The sequence below is a fragment of the Stegodyphus dumicola genome, chromosome 3 (assembly GCF_044657685.1).
Source record: "Stegodyphus dumicola isolate Sdum_Otavi_A_Nest chromosome 3, ASM4465768v1".
NCBI classification, from domain to species: Eukaryota; Metazoa; Arthropoda; class Arachnida; order Araneae; family Eresidae; genus Stegodyphus; species Stegodyphus dumicola.
In genome coordinates this window covers 244,741,160-244,758,126 of record NC_140770.1, presented here as the reverse complement: position 1 = coordinate 244,758,126, position 16,967 = coordinate 244,741,160, and the positions used below count along the sequence as shown (strand labels likewise).

Sequence of the window (16,967 nt, the reverse complement as noted above, 5' to 3'; positions counted from 1 at the left end):
TTTCCTTCTTATTTTTTCAGCAGAAATTTATTAGTTCGTTCAAATATACGAATGCCACTTTTCTTCTTGCGCTGTATGATATTTATATGAACATGCATTTACAATTTTCAAAACCTGAAAACGCATGTGTGCGATGTTATCGTCATGCGATAATACTCGCCAAACAGCTCTCTCTCTTTGATGACTAAGTCTCGAACAAGTATGCGGGGCTGTGGCCCTCTCATATCTCACTCTCATGGAATGATGTCTTTTTCATGGAGAAGGAGCGAAGCAGCATGAGAATTGCACAAATTATCCTGAAAGATTATGTTGAAAATTAATCCAGCTATGAAATATTTATGCTAAAATTTAACCCGTCTTGAAATACGAGTAACTTGTTAATGTGTATTTCGCATCAAGAAAGTGCTGCTATTGTCATCGGCTCGTCTCCTCATGGTCGATACCTTGTGCTGACCAGAAGAATGTATATGAAAAAGAATAATCTAAGCGTATATAAAGCAGCATCTGCAATGTGTGTAGAATACCGTGGAAATATTTCCAGTATGTAAAGTGAACGATCAAATAAGATATAAATGTTGCTTTCGATCTTCACTAGACGGCGGCGTTCTTATATTCTTGTGTTTTGTTTTTGTGTGCTATGTTATCAAATTGATATATTTAATCCAGATAACGTTTGATTAATTGCATAAAGAGAGATTGAGAAAAGAAATGTTTCTCCGCAAGTCTCATGCATATGTGCTTGTGGGTAAGTGAAGTAATTTTATTATTCTCTATTTTAGAGTTACAACGCAATGTACGAAATATCTTTTTTTAAGCCAGTAAATATTGGGCACACGTAACTTTGATGTGATACTTGGAAATATTTAGTTAGTGATTTACTCACAACACCACATAAGCGACTATAGCCCTTTATGTTTTCACATTTGTTCGTATACCATACATTTGTTTTAAGAAAAAAAAAACGCATTGTCATTTACCTGTTGCTATGCTGATACTTGATTTAGAAATATTTTCTTCCAATACCTGCTTTTCTTGGCAGGTTTAACATCGTTAAATTTCTGCTGTTGAGCAAAATCTGAGAATGCATCGCATATAAAAAAATAAGCTCATGTGGTTGAATTAACATAAAGGTATCAAATATACTATTTGTTTAAAAGGCATTTAATCGCATCGAAAGAGCGAAATGTTTTATATATCTGAAATCCTTTTTTTACCGCGTATGTTTCAACGAAAACCTAAATAGCGATAAAAATACTTTTTGCAACTTTTAAAGATTCGAGCCTTTCTGTCAGGTAAGAAATTCTGGTTTATCGGAGATATATGACAGAAGTATCAGATCTATTGATGTAAAAGATCGCAAACAAGAAATCTAGCTGAAACTCAGGAAGCAACTGACAACCAACGGTGACGAGAAGATGAAAAATGCTATTTTAAGATAGGATAAGTATTCCAAGACACGTGGATGAAAAGAGAAAGAAGCTGTATGGCAGATGCGGAAGGATAAATAAATGGTCCTTCACATCGATTCAACCGCTTTCTGAAGACTCTGAACAAGAGGCCAGTTATGGCCGGTTATTACATTCATATATCAGATGAAATCAACAAACAACGTCGAAAATTCTTATTAACTAAAACCTAAGGAATTTCAGGAAATGTTCCTAATAAGAAAAGTTGTTATAGATAGTGTAAGTAAAGTAAAGTAATTTATAAATCTGTATGTCAGCTAGCAAATAAATTCTGTTTTACTTACTAAACAATATGAAAGCAAATTTTATCACTGTATTTCAAATAAATGTTTGAATTATTACATAACTTACTCTATTTATTTATTAGGTTATTCCAGATGATAAAAGAGAAAATGAGTACTGCCGTTCCCAGAGTTTCATTTGTCAGGCGATTTGGTTCTAATTATAACATAAAAAGGAAAGGAAGGAAAAGAAAAATATCCTTATATTACCCCATTAAATGACAGCTAGGTAAAAGAGAAATAGTCGCTAAATCCAGAAGCTGAAGAATTACCGTTCATCGCTTTTTAGACCTATTTGTAGAGTCATTTAGAAATTCTGGGAGCGAGATGACTTAAAGAAACCAGAGGTGCCTTCTTCAGGATTCTAACTCCGCACTTACCGATTATTGATCGGGCGTGCTTCTAATTTAGGCAATCGGTATGAAACGAGGAAGTCGTTTACAATGCTAACTAAATGTCTATTCATTATAATATTTAAAATTCCAATTTTAAGTATTCCTTTTCATAAAGCAATTAATGTGGGCAAATTTAAAAAGAAGTTACAATCATAAAACTTCAGCTCACAGTCACTTAGAGACCATGACAGGTTTCGAAAATTAAGTTTCCATGACAAGTTTCGAAACATATTTTATTTCAATGATAAGTTTCTAAAATTAAGTTGAACATTCTCCTTCGCTTACAGAAGTGAAAATGACGAAAAGAAAGCACGCGCCTAAGCTATAAAAAAGCAAGCAATTCTTTAAAAACTTCCAGATTTTAATGAACATACTTGATATCTCCTTTCACTTTTTCTCAATAGACCAGCCACTTTGGTTTTCTCTTCCTTACTTGGAAATTTCTCAAATTGTTTCTCTGTTGTTATTCCGTGACTCATATATTACGCAACTCACACTGATTGTCAATGTTATAGCTTCTTTATTCTTCTCACATTTACATAGTATATTGTTGCGTTATTTTCTTGCTGACACCAGTTCTTACGTTACGTATATGCGGTGTTCGTGCGGATATGGAGTGAATAATGCCAACACTACTTGATGGAATATCGAAACACATTTTATTAACCAATATTTATCAGGACAACTCCAAAATCACGTTACAGTCGTCGAAGAACTACTATAAACACAATGACATAATCAGCGTTACAGCCTTTGACCTATCAGGCTATAACGGTGGAGACAGCTTCATTGCAAAGCGCCAGAGTACAGCTCCCGACTCTGCTCGGTCGTTCTCGAAACTCCACGTACTCTCGAGACTCTTCACGCTACAACTCGGGATGCACTCGAGGACAGGCAGAACATAGCTCCTGACTCTTCGGTTCAGTCGTTCCCCCCCGGAGCTCAATACTTTCTGTCGACGAGGCATAAACTGCGATACACGAAGAAACACTTCGATGCACTTGACGACCCACTCGGCACTCGCTTTGCCCGACTGTAAATTCGATCGCTTCCGCACGGACTGACTAACTATCTCGCACTCCCAGCAGGGTTTATATAGCTTTCGGCTTGTGTTCGAGAACATTCTGGGCTAAACCGGTACGAATTCTTTCCAGAAGGTTCTCCATCCGTCCATGGCATATCGCCAATTTTGTCCCCAAATGGGCGATTTCTCGCCAAATGTTGCAACTCTGCCTTTTTTGCCAGTTTATTGCAATGGCAACCCTAAACCTGCTTTTTAGGGAAGCTATCTTACCGTACCTGTACATTTCGTAACAATATGTACTGCGAGTCAAAACTGTACTTTGTTTCAATTGCCACAGCACCATCCTTATGAGACATTACGAGAGTAGAAACAATGTTTCTTTGATAATCGTTATCATTCATACTTTTCAGTATTAATTCCTCGCTGTTTCGCAGTGACTAATTAATTCTTATAACACACACACACACACATGTATGTGTGTGTAACATACATATATATATATATATCTTTTAAATCACAAGATTAAAAAAATTACCATCTTAACTTTTGAGCTAAGAAGTGGCTAAATATATAAGAGTTTAAGAACTGGTAACCGAGTATCAAATTTATTGAACGTAAAAGTTTCATATTTTTAATATAAGCTGTTAAATTTGGTAAGAATGAATGGTAGAAAATTTACTTGCTTCGATATTATTTCTTCGTAATTTAATGCTAAGGAAGCCTGTGCACAATAAAAAATAATAATTTATTTTATATTGCAAACTTTGTTTTTTATTCGATATTTTGCGAATGAAAAATGATAATTACTTCAAAACGTCTTTTAATAAATAATATTTTCAGCTGGATGTTTCCAAGATGGAAACATGATATAAAAGAATATAAATTTCTAAGATTGTCATCAACTACTATTATACTCTTAAATAAGATTTACTAGATGTACGAAAAATAAATAAGCAATATTCTTATTTTTTAGGGTGACTATCACTAATTTGAATAGTTTTTGCCTCATTGTGTAAAAGAGAATGATTAAAGAGAAAGAGGTGATCTTAAATGTATTGCCTTTTAGAAAGTTTTAGTAGCCGGATATGAAATCTGCGCTAGAAATAATCTAATATTTCACAACTGAAATTGTTTCAGAAGAAGAGTGCATTATCATGTGTAGTTATGTGTTTTGGTAACAAATGAAGTTCCAAAACTTTCTTTATAAAATTATGCATCTTGTAATTTATTTTGTGAAAAAAAAGAACGTGTTTTTGATTAACTCGTAATGTTACGTCGATGTTGAGTAGCAAATAAGATAAATGGAAACATTCTGAATTTTAAACTGCTCAAATCACAAACGTCCCCTGCTTCAGATTTTACAGTTGCCAGCAATAATATTAGGAATTTCATTCCAGTTAACAATGAAGTTTCAATTTTGAAGTGCGTCTCCTTCGTGAAGGCTGGATGCAGTCGAAAAATTAGTTCAATAAATGCTATTAAAATGCAATAATCACTATATTAGGATGGATGATCAATCTGTTGTCGGCTGAAGTATATAAAACAAAGTATGTTCCTTACATCAGTTGTTTATCCGACATTTATATATTCTTTGATTCGTCTCCGTGAAAAAATTTATTTTAGGTTTAGATTTTTCACTGTTCAGAACGTCATTTTATGTTAGAATGTATTTCTAATTTTGATGTGTTATTTAAATGTATTAATTACAGCTTGTATAGTCTGTTTGTAACAGAAGCTTAATGCATATTTACAACACAACAAGTTATTTCATGCATAGAAGCAAAAATTTCCCCTAAAATAAAGCCTTAATAAATGCTAAAGAAGCCAATAATAAGCAAGAAGTATGAAGAGCAACATTAAGTTAATTTTTAGTGCATGTGCCGATTTATACTGCTTATTGATTTCTCTAACTTTCTCAGCCTCCTTTAGCGTTTTTCATAACATTAGGGTTCATACAATAGTATCAATACATTAACTGAACAGAATAGGAATACAGTCATGATATACAAAGTTAAAAAGTATCTACAAAAGTGTTATCTACATCACTAATCGTCGAAGATATGTTGTTACATCATTTAAACAATACTAAATCTTTACTTTATTTCCTAACCAGGTACATGAAACCTCAGACAGCATGTTTTCTGCCTTTAGATGAGATTATAATTTTTGGACTTCTCTTAGTAGTCTATTCTTATTACAGTGTTCTTATTAGGCTGTAACGCCTCGTACCTTTGACAGCATAAACTGACTAGATGTCAATAGACTGTGTAAGAAATTATCCTTAAGTACGAAAAGGTCCAGAGAAAGGGTGTTAATTACTATTTATTAACTCAATATATTCACAGATGGTACCAATTCGTACCTAAAAGAGCCAACTCTTTTGGCTTTACTCAAAAGGTAAGAGTAGCTTAAATTAGAATAGAATTAAATTAGCCTAATGACTTTACACATATCCCTTAAAGCGCAGGCAGGCTCTGACTCGTGAAAGTCGACGTAAAGAAGCATAATGGTTAGATGCACTTAATGCCACGGACATCTAATCGCAAGCAAATTAAATATAACAAGGTGGCCTTCTGGTAGACAGAATACGCGCTCTCTCTCTCTCTCTAAACCCAGCTTCCAAAACATTCCCTTACTCTTCCAAAACCTACATCATTTGAACAAACATGCCCTACCTCATTTACATTCTGGCAAGAAAACGGGGTTGAAAGCAAGAGTAATCATTTGTTTCAAACTAAAATTAACTATTAAATAACTTAAATAAATCCTCACAAGTCTACTGCTTTATACTTTTATTATTGAGCTTTTAGGGTATTAGTATGCTTGGACATTTCGTTACTGAAATAGTGTTCTTATTAGGCTACTGCTTTAGACTCGTTACTGAAACACAGTTTTGACCTTGTTTTAATATCCTATTGCTTTTGCCTTACCATTATTGAACTCTTCTTATTGTACTGGAATTATTATCATTGTTACCGCAGTAACTTATACACTTTGGTTACTTGATTATAGCAAAACATTTGATCGTTGTGGAACCCGTGTAGGATAATGGAGTCCAACAAAAATATATTACTCTTTATAGTTTCTATAATGCTATCATTTAATTCTAATTCTTACATTAATGATAACGCCATAATCATAAGTGATAAAAATAAAGAATATTTTAGAATATACCACAACCAAACCTCTGAATTTAATAAATAAACCGCAGAGAATTTAATAAATAAAGCTGTTATATGTCAAACAACATGCATCTAAACGGAATGAAAAAGCACATAGAAGAATATTGGAAAAAATTAAAAATTTTTTAACTAAATAATCAACACCCTTTTATACTTCGAAATCGCTTTCTGAAAAATTCCGAAACTCTGTTTGAAGAGATAAAGCACATGCATGCGTAACAGAAAGACAAACTTTAGTAAACACAAGTGCGAATACAATGAAAATATTAGCCAGAACCTGAACAGAACTAATGAATAAAGAAAGAAATCTCATTTACCAAGAATTCTAAATTTAAAAGAGGAGAAGAAGAGAGGAAAGAGGGATGAGGCCCAAATAGGAAAAGCTTCACAAAACTATTCCAAGAAAATGACTTAACTTAGTGTTCTCTCGCTTCGTCTTCGTGGTGAAATTCGTCTGCAGGTATTCCAAAACTTTATTGTCTTTCTGTGGTGTGCATTTGGTGTTGAAAAATGGTTTGGGTGTGGATGATGCAACGAAAGAAGTGATTCGAAGTTCCTCCTACCATGCGAAAGGGTCGAATTTTCAGATGCATTTGATGGATGAAACTTATCGCGCGAAGGAGTTGCTACCGATGGCTCCTGGTTATAAATGGTGATGATTTCTCAATATATAGGAGTTATTTTTCTTTCGCCACTGCATTTATTCTTGGGCATGGGATTTCTAAAATGAGGCATGAGATTTCCAAAAGAGAACAGCAGGTTTCAAAGATGTTATCCCATTTCTTTTTGGGATCTTGGTATTTGTTCACTTACTTCACAATATTCTAAGCAAACAAACAGAAAATGTGTTAATTTAATAAAAATAATATTTTCATTTTATTCGTTTAGCGATTGGTCCTGTTTATTTACATTGATTAAAATGACTCAGTATATTGATTTTTTCCCACATTTCTTCGTTTAATGCAACAGAAACTTCTAATATTTATTTTGTAGAGTATTAAAAATTCAGGCCAGTTTGTGATTTATAAAAAGGAACATATGCAAACTAGCTATATAAACATGTAATTTAAAAGCTCGTTAACTTTGAATGCTTGCGGGCCTAAAACATAATATAATATTTTCCTCGAAAAATTACATTCAAATAAAAACGTGATAGCATATTTTACAGTTTAACTTTGGGTTAGTATGCAGCTGGGTTTTATGTATCAGGTATGATTCAGATTAATATTAGATTCCTGTTACCGTTTGATATAAAGCCAAGACTCGTTTGATTAAATCCTCCTACATGGTACAGTCCTTGATTTTTAATGAAAAAGCCTTGTAATATATAATATTTTAATTTCATATTATATTTTTAAGAAAACTTTACAGATTTAATTTGTAATAGACCTAATATTTTTCTTTTTACCTGTACGAAGTAAAGGAGGTATAGTAAACACGAAAAATTCCGGGTATCATATTTCAACGAAAATATCTATCTTGACAGCTATCGAATGCAATTTAACGATGTTTTTGCGTGATATCTGTACGTAAGCAGAGAATAAAGGTTTCATTTTCCCCAAACGAATTACAAAACTGATTTAAAATGGACTCAGAAGATATTTTTTCGTTGCGTCTGTACATACGTACGTATGTATGTATGCATCTCGCATAACTCAAAAACGAGTAGTCTTAGAATGCTGAAATTCTGTATTAAGGACTCTATAATATGCAATTGTGCACCTACCTATTTCGTTGCAATAGGCCTCACCAAAAGTACATTAATAAGTATATATATATATACCGAATCTGTTACTCGGCTCAATTAATTCATTTTTGTTAAATTCTTATGGGTTGGTAAATTGCGCATTATTTGCTTTAAAAATGATTGAATAATGTTGTTCTTATCTTTCTGGTAAGGTTTTCATGACTTTATTTAATCTGCATGCGATAGTTGTAAAATTATCTACAATTTAATGGTTGTTAAGTGCGGCTAAGCTTAATTTTTGTTTACCGTAGCAGGCATATTTGTTTACATTTGAAACTTAGCAGAACAGTGAATTGAGTTTCAGCACCTTCAGTGTCTTTTTGCCGAGTGGAACCAAAACTTTCATTTTTTGTATACTAAAAAATCTGCCTTTTTGCCTAATGGTAGATTTGCTTGTTTTTGCGTAGAAACTCTAATTTTAATTGTAAAAATGTTTTTTTTTTTTTTTTTTTTTTTTTTTTTGTTTTAAGTGTATTTCATGTTTTATGTTTTTTCTATAATTTTTAGTTTTTAATGAAGCTATTTTGAGGTTTTATGTATTTTTGGTCTTCCCGCGAACTGAAAACATAATAATTGAATGAGAAATATACATGTAATGAAATTCTAGGAAATAAGTTTAAATGAAATGCAGCGAAAAGTACATATAATTTAGTATTCCTTACAAGCAAGTCATGTGGTGTAGGCATCAGATTTTTTATTTACCAAGTAGTAAAATATTTGTAACTTATTAATCTTTCTAAAGTGCAGATCTCTTAAATTATAATTTTAGTATGATTCATATAAATGTCCATGCACAAATATATGACAAAAGCGTGAATCAATGAAAAATAATCAAACTTTAAATTATACAACTTATGTGCTAACAACGCCAAAATATATTAATTTTGGCCCAAACATGCAAAATTTTAGATCCGGCTGTAATGTTATCCAAAATTATTAAATTGAAATGTCATACAAAATTATGTCTATAAAATGATTTGCATAAAATAATAAATGAACATTATCATTATAATCTTATATATTGATATTTGGTTGTAAATATTACAATTAATAATCTCTCTGAGTGGTTTTGACATTAACAACATTCATATTGCCATATCTCCTGAATTTTTATCCACGTCACTTTCATAACAAAATATGTAAAATATGTTTAAGCTGCTTCATGTTTTCACATTCGCTATCGCTATGGAATCACGAGTACTTAATTGCTTGAAGTTTGCGGACTGCGGATTAGTTTTAGCTTTTGAGACACGGTTCGTAAGAATTGCGTTCTAACAAATTCAGTTGAATGCGTCAGCTTAATACCACGTTGAAACTATCCACTGCATGTTATACAGAATTTGTTTAAGCTTGCATTCAAATATGATATCAAAAGGATTCAATATACCCTTTTTTAATTTAAGAAAGCAAATACAAATCTCTTCGTGTTCCACGAAGTATTCCACGAAGCTTATAGATGTAAATAAATAACTCACAGTACAAGACATTAAACAATAACAGCATTAAACCTAGGCCTGGAGAGAGAGAATAAAACAATATAAACTACAAGTACTATTATAATAAATATACTAAAATATATCATAAATAATTAACCTATGTACTTAATATTCCTTTAAAAGAAAAAGAAACAACTTTACATAAGACAATAATAATGAAGATGAAATAATACTTTAAAATAATGCTGATAGAAAGGAAACCTGATACATCAACACTATAAAACATCAATATATAACGTAAAATCCATACATAGACAATACGCAAAATAATACAATGGCAAATATAAGATAAAAATCTAATCATATAAATAATAATAGTAAAAGTTCAAAAACCAAGTAAAGTCGCGCAAGACTGCAAATGCCTCTGAACTCCTAACAATGTCATGAATAGGAGACCAGCAAATAGAAAGCTGTTCTAAAGTCCCTTTAAATGCACTTCTGGCAGTCTCATGCAACCTGCAACGCAATAAAATAATGTTCCACATCTTTCACTGCATTGCTGCAAGCATAGAATCCGCTAGTAACAATATTGAAGAAAAGTAAGTTTCAAATTTCCCATAACCGGTCAAAATCTGAGTAAGATTATAATCCGCCTACACTTAAGTCGTCGAAGAACACTTGGAAAAAAACTCTTAGTCCACTGGGCCTTCGAAAAAGCAAGATATTCAGCATTCCAATAAACCACAGTTTTCTTCCAAGACACATGCTTCCAATAAGACTTAAGAGCAGATAATATTAAATCAATATCACGATAAGTTGGTTGCTTAGCCAAATGGTCAGCCCTCTCATTGCCGAGAATACCACTGTGGCCTCCAACGTAGTAAAATGTATATCTGCAGTAAGTCCAACCGCGTGTAATAAAGAATGAATTTCCACGACCAGTTTTTGAGTCAATAGTATATCAAGTAGAAGAGATAGAGAGAAAAAAGTGAATATGTGCAAATAAAATATTTAAGTCTCATTCTTACGACAAAAGTTTTGTATTCATTTAACGATCCTATATTGGACACTAACATTCTCACTGCCATCTTCATAAATAACACAGACAAGGCCAACCTTTCCATTTCACTTACTACCATCTGAGAAACAAATAATACTATATTCTGTGAAAACACCATTATCATAGTAACAACTGTGAGAGGGTTTCTGTCTGAAGGATGAGGTAAATCTGAAAATGAAAGCATTCCATTTAAGGGATTGCAAGGATTGTCATTAAGAAGTCTATCTCTAACATCCAGATCATTTAAAATCATTAAATCAATAGGCGGAAGATTAGAAATAAAGAATGCTGCCTCAAAACTAACAGTCCGGCAAGCACGAATAATGCGGAGGAGAAATTTCTTGGACCCATTCTATGTCTATATTTTTTATTAAAACCTTGAAGCCTCCCAATAGAAGTCGTTGATATATATGACCGCACTAAGATAGATCATCAACCATATTTAAAATTAAAACTAAGTTCTTTTTATGTTACTTTAAATACTTTATCTGAGTCGAGTATACTAAATTTAGGTCGCAGTTTTTCATCCTAAATCTTCTCAGAAATTATTAGTTTCTTTTTAGGTAGATACTTAATACTTTTTTCAGTCCTTTCGATTTAATTACAGCTAACAACTCGGCAGTTTAGTCCATGTAGCACAGAAGCTATCCAGTTTCTATTGTCAGATACCATTTTTGCCACTAAGAATTTTACCTCTGAACACAATTTTGAAAGGTTAACTTGAAATTTCTTCATAAGTGGATTGGTTAACGATCATAAAGTATCCCTTTTTTTTTCAGACTACCATTAAGGTATCCTGACTTACCTCTACATTTCATAATAAAAAATATCAAATTATACTATGTAACTTTCTTAAACAATTTTGCTAGTGTCAATATTTACATAACTTCAAACACCAGTATTTACGTACTGTAGAACTATAAACGAATAGTTTAAAATTTTGCACTTCAAAATCCAAAGAGTAAATATTTTGCATGAGAAAAAATTGAAACTTTCTGGACTGACATTCAGTATTTATTTCGAGTAGCATAATGCCTATAAATTAAATAAGTAAGAGTATCTTTTTATTTTTAGAGTTACTGTCAATTCCATGGGGAGTAAATATTTACATAAACAGTTTTGGGCGTTACTCATTTAGAGTTTAACTGCACTGTGTATCATATGTTACCGGAAAATAAGCATACACCATGGAGGTCTCCACTGCATACACCCACACATTTATATGAGAAACATTTAAATAGGACTTCCATTCCCTCATCAAAAGTTTTACTCTCCCTTGCGTGCAACTAATAAACATAAACCAATGTTTAAAAGTTTTCAAGCTTCCAGGTATAATACATATTTCTTCCTATATATTTATTTCAGTTCTTTATGTTAAAAGATGAATTTATGATTAGTTTCTTTATTAATTTTTTCTGATAATTAAAATATTTATATTTGTTTTAAAACTCCTGGGTGCAGCGATATCAGGAAAACCAGAAAGGTGCATACTGAAAATGAGCTGGTCTTTTACTGAAACTTTCTCCATAAAAATCATAGTTTTCAATACAGCACCTAAAGTTTGCATTTATATGGACACAAGTTTTAACGTACGTTTTCAGACATAGAAGATCGATTAAATGTACGTTGAAGAAGAAAGCGCCTTTTTCCCTTGTTTTTTTTTTTTTTTTTTTTTTTTTTTTTTATTGCCTTCTGTCAATCCTTTTAGCAGTAATTTCAATTGTCGTCTTTATAGGATTAGCGCCAAATACAGCACCTCTCCTTTATGGAGATAGCAGAGCCTATTTAGGTATTCCGCAAATAATTGTATATTAACATCAATTTGCATTTTCATAGATACAGAATTATATGCATTCCTTAAAATTACTTTATTATTTTGTGGGTTTTAAACATATCCTAATTAATAAAAATCTTCTTAATTGAAATCAAAAGATTCTTTTTGCATATAATTAGGTAAAGTTAAGCATATAATTAGATTGATGAAGTAACGCGTATTTTGTTCGATGACGTTTCAACACAATGATCATTTACGCGTGTCTCGAGAGCATCTCGATATGATGCGTAGGTTTTTTATTAATTTATGGGTTTTACAATTAACTGCTGAAGTAGAAAATATACTGAAGATAGGCTTTTCTAATTTATTCCAACAACATAAAAGCACATTCCGATATATGCGTGCAAGTTAGGGGATGGCACAATCCATATTAAATTCACAAGCTTTATTTTTTCTGAGATTTCTGAACTTTCCTGTTAATACATTATTACTGTTTTTGAATTTTCATACTACAGTTTTATAACATATGTAGTGCTCTTAATTTTTTTGCTTTGAATTTATATGTTGTGATACTATGCATCATTCCACACAAATTCATCAAATCATAGTTCACAGTGTCTGCGAAATCCTTGATTTCATGCATGTAAAGATAATTGCGGACGCAAATGTATAGATGTGCGTGTGTGCGTGCGTGTATGTGCGCACTTACGTGTGCTAAAGTAAAGAATATATCAAGTAAGCTCAAACCAGTTCACGGACTATAAAGGAACTAATTTCTTTATGAGATGTTACAAGATATACAGCATTTCGTTTTACTTTAAAAATTGTGTTATCAATTTATACTATATTAAACTTAATGTATCGAGTCCTTGCTTTAGTTTCAGAGCGTTGTTTTTCTTTTTTACATTCATACAACAAATTCGAGATATTTTGGCAAGATTTGTAGATATTTTGGCAGGAATTTATATGTGTATATAAAATCCTCTATTACGGAAATGAGGAAACTTACCGAGGAATATTTTATGCGCGTGATATGTATAAGATATATATATATATATATATATATAATAGAGGATTTTATATACACATATAAATTCCTGCCAAAATATCTAGAATTTGTTGTATGAATGTAAAAAAGAAAAACGACGCTCTGAAACTAAAGCAAGGACTCGATACATTAAGTTTAATATAGTATAAATTGATAACACAATTTTGCTTTTTACGAAACGAGAATGTTTGTTAAATTTGTGTATGTATATATATATATGAATTTAACAAACATTCTCGTTTCGTAAAAAGCAAATTTAAAGTATGTATACATATATATATATATAGGAAACATTTGTGATATAATTAATTTTTTTAAATGCCTTTTATCAAGTAATGAATCAAAATCTAAGTAGTTGAGTATAAAAATTGAAAAAATAATGAATTCATGAAAATTAATTTTCCAATAAAAACATATTTTAGAGCAAGAAATGAAATTAAAGTGGTCATTAATAAATTAAATCCTGGAATGGTGCAAAATATAAAATAAATCCAATGATGAGAGAATAAAATGCAAATTATTCAGCCAGTTTATTTCGCATGGGGTTATACAAAACTCAGTAAACATTGAGGCATTATACAGACATTCAACTACACAAAAATTAAATATTTAATTTAAATAATAATTAATTAATACATAAATGACAATTTAAGAAATAATGGTATTAATCTTAGTGTATTTAGCTCAAAATACGAAAAAATTTATTGATATTATATATAAATATCTATTTTTTCTCAGTGTATTAAAATAATTGTCTGTTCGTAAACAACTGAAGATGCTTTTAAATCCTTTTCTACAAATAGTTTAGCAAATTTTTAATGTTATTTTCTTGTCTGTAATGGAAACGAGTATGGGCAAACTTAACAGTTAGAATGAAAATTCGAAAGAAAAAAACATGCTTTACCCTGAAGCCTTATTATAGCTTATCTTGGAGCTTTATTTCTGATTCTGGATTCAGAACACAAAATCAATGTCTGTCCTTAATTGCAAAAGCTATGGAGTGCAAGTATCAGAAATAGCTTTTTCCGAGGGTTCATGCTCATTAACAGGGCATTGAGGAAGAGCTGTTTCTACATCCAACCCATGCATTAGTGGCTCCACTAGCTCAGTAGGGAAGAAACATAGGGATAATTACTGTGATTTCCAGTTCGGGGGGAATTGATTTAACTTTCTTGCCATTAAATGCATTTAGTGAGCTGCTAAGTTAGGAATAAGTCGTAGAAGACCTTTGTCAGAGTGCCAGCTAATTTCGCGAATCCCGATTCAATTTTGGAAATTCCCTATTTAGGGTAATTACTGAGCATTTTCGAAGTATTATTTCTTTATTTTTTTTTGTTGATCAACAAACAGCTTTGCAATATAAGGCTCTTATCTAAATTATGATTAGATTCTGAATAAGAAATAACAGAAATTAAGCTGATTTGAGCTACTTAGTTAATTAGTTAATCACTGTTTTCGAATGAAGAAAAAAAGCAAATTCATAAAGAGAAAATTCAGTTTTAATTAATTTTATATTTTGCAGTTGCAGAAAAAAAGCGATAGTGATCGATCAGTTACTGAAACAAATTTTTTAAGACAATGCCTTAAAACGTATGTACTTTATTAAAGTATTATGTGTGTGCGTGTAATGAAAATTATTAGTTTGTCTTAAATGGCATTGGGGAAGTCTTTAAGGAACCCATAGCATTCCTAGAAAAAACACGTCAAGAGCTTTTCCTGTATTTTTTATTGCCTCTTTCACCGATGAATTTTGAAAACGCTTTGCGTAGATTTCATTAAAATTGCTAACAATTGGTCATATTTCTCACAAAGCAATGTGCAAATCTTAAAATGCATTATTTATATAATTTAAGTAAATTTGAAATATAATTACTAAGTTGCACTGTACCGATATCTGTTTAGAATCACTGGTTTAAAAATTGTTGCCTTTTTGTTTGTTATATACGATTATTTATTTAAAATTAATAGTTATTATTATAAAGCCTGAAGCAATATGCGCATTGATTGTATTTAAATTCTTATCTGGAGAAGTATTTGATGATTATCTTGCTCTGTTTGTGTAATGTTTCATCGCAAAAACGCGCATAATTACCGTTTCGTCCAAAATGCGAAAAACGCTAAAATATTACGAGTATTATTAACAGATAAAAAATCCATAGAATGTATAATATGTTGGTTTGATTATTATAACTGCCGACCTGAAAATTTACAGAGTTATACATTGTGGGTGTTACAAACTTTAGTAGTAATTGAGTATTATCTAGTATTAATCCACTTATAGTACATAAAAAAGAAGACATGATTTTCATTTCGTAAAAATGCGAAAGTATTATCAGTGTCACAGTCTGCATAATATGTTATTTTAATAATTATAACTGCAGACTTGAAATTTTCCAGTGATACACATAGACGGTTATCACAGGCTTTAATACTCTTATTCAGAAATTTCAATGTAGCAACTGAATATCTTTTATAGAATTAATCCGCTTATATATCCGCATTCACATGGCTGTTTAACGTTTCTGAAAAATCTGTTTCGCTTTCCAGTTTAGTGCTCTTTCCGTATTTTAACTCTTTTACTCCATTTTTCCAAGTTATTATAAGCTCTTTTTCTGCTTCCAAAGAGAAATATGATTATTTTTAAATTGATCTCATATTTTTAAATTAAAAGCCAGCAATTTTACCGAATTTGAAATCTTTGAATTAGCCGCTGCATTTTTGTAAACCTTAAAATTTCTGAGTCTTAAGTTCTTTGTTTGAACTGACTTTCTCTTATATTTCCAAAGCTTCAACGTTGTAGCTATGGCATATTTGAAGTAATCTCGATTTTGCTGTTAAAATTTGTGGGAGCTGAGGTAAATAAAACATCTATAAATAAATTTGAATAGTATATAATTTTAATTGTGAAAGCTTTCAGATTTTATATTACGCCCAAAGGGGCACTTCTTTCATTTACATATACATACGAGTTTCGGGGGCATTTGGGCTAACTCTCCTTTAAGCTAAAATTATTTAAAAAACAACATATCTTTAGAATTTACAGTCTTGTACGCTGGAGATAAAAATAATTCCGCAGTCTGTGGCCACTGCTCGCTTTGAAATCGTTGAGTTTCTTAATAACAAATTCGTTAAAGGGTAAAAATATGAAATAGATAATAAAAAAAATTCAAAATTCGGGCTTCCAGATGCTTAGGTTCGGGTGGTGGAGGCTCTAGATATCGTTGATTTATCACAGTGCGAGAAACTTTCATACAATTATGCAGATTCTTCATTTAATTTTTAATTCATTCGTTTAATTTTTTAAAAGTAATAGAGGACTATAATATTTCATGGAAGAAATTTGAAACGTGATACAGCCGTTTATAGTGATTCGACGCAAAATGCCGTTTCAAGACTGCAGCTCTTCTGGGCTAACACCCCTTTGGGCTAATAATTCCTGGTTATTTTGAGATTCCTTTGAACTAATTTTAATCCTGAACATTAAGTATTTCCTAATTCATAGGTAATTTTCATTCCTCATAGAATCTTGAATTACAGCCGATTTCAATGATTTT

At 31.4% G+C, this 16,967-nt stretch overlaps 1 protein-coding gene across 1 annotated transcript in view; it reads left to right on the top strand.

Annotated features, from left to right (window-relative positions):
- The window catches only part of LOC118181355 (kin of IRRE-like protein 3), an 832,813-nt gene that overhangs the window by 89,116 nt on the left and 726,730 nt on the right, over positions 1–16,967 (top strand). The window lies entirely within an intron of this gene.